This window comes from Corvus brachyrhynchos, unplaced genomic scaffold (assembly GCF_000691975.1).
Source record: "Corvus brachyrhynchos isolate BGI_N302 unplaced genomic scaffold, ASM69197v1 scaffold209, whole genome shotgun sequence".
Classification (NCBI taxonomy): domain Eukaryota; kingdom Metazoa; phylum Chordata; class Aves; order Passeriformes; family Corvidae; genus Corvus; species Corvus brachyrhynchos.
Genome location: NW_008246056.1, coordinates 586,346 through 587,705, shown reverse-complemented (window position 1 = coordinate 587,705; position 1,360 = coordinate 586,346).

The following is a 1,360-nucleotide window of genomic DNA, read 5'->3' as shown; positions in this document are numbered from 1 at the left end:
CTACCCCCCTCCTTTCCTCCCGTCCCGGCTACTTCTCTCTTTGCTCCTTTCCCCGTGTGCGAAGTTAAAGACTCAGCTCTACTATGAGCAGCGCGGGCAGTGCGCGGCCCGCAGATGAGGCAAAGGTGGGAAGAAATAAGGAAAAATGCCGCCCAGCTCGCGGTGTGCTGCAGCTGCCACCGTCGCCCACCGCCCCGCGCCGCTGGGCGCACGGGCAGGGGCGCGGGGAATGTGGAGTCGAGACGGTGCCGTGCAATGCCCGGGTCGGGAAGGGATGGGACCCCCAGCGAGCGCCGGCTCCCGGAAAGGAGGCCAGGAGCCCTCGGGCCCCCGGAGCCAGGAGGGACGGTGCCGTCGGGTCCCCTGCCTTGCCCCCTGCGCCGAGCGTAAATAAAATGAGGGATTTCGGACCGTCTTGCGGCTGGCCCCGACACTTTCCAAGTAATGTTCCTGAAACAAAGACCCAAATTCCTGCATCCTGATTCCTGCGGCTCCCCCAGCTGACTGCCAGAGGCCAAACCACTCTCAAATATTCTGCATCCTTCGGTTTTGCGCCGGGCAGGCATCCCGTCTGACCGTGCCGGTCGGCTGCACCCGTGGAGGCTGGGGAAGCACACCTGATGCTTCTTCCCTCTGCGCACCTGGGAGCGCAAAGGCAATTCGGTAGCCACTGCCTTTTAAAGCTCTCCTAAACTGCCTGATCTTTCATCAGTTGTCTTTTTTGTTTGTTTGAAGAGTTGGGAAAGAGACATAGTGGCCAGAACCCTTCTTGTGTAATAGTTGCGATGCAATGTTGTGTGTATGACTCCACATATCACAGATATTTAAAATTACCTTTTTAAAGAAAACTCTTGATTAAAGCCATTTACCAACCACTAAATGGACTATGGTGCATCAATAACGGTGTTGAATTTTCAATAAACACTACTGCAGGCAATGCATGAGTGATGCAGAAAGGGTGTAAGACGTCCCCAGGACTGCAGATCTCACTTAACGATGGGGAGAATCAGTAGGAATTCATTACTTCAGAGCCTGGGCATCGTCCCCCACATCACTAGACTTTCTGGAGATATTTTCAGCTAGTGCATTATTTGAATAATGGTTACTGAAACAAAATTAAGGTTTCTAGCAGGAGTTTTGATATAGCAAAGCAGAATGTTGCATAATTCAGTGTCAAAATAGCTCTGAATGAACTTGAAACATCTTTTTCCAGACGTGTACATCATGCCCCGAACCATCAAGTTGCAATTTTTGCCCTAGTTTTAAGTTAAGAAAAATGCAGCTGCCAGCACAAGAGTTCCTACCTTGCTACACTTCCCGCCTGCAGCCCGGACAAGCCGTGGCCCAATACTGTGGCATC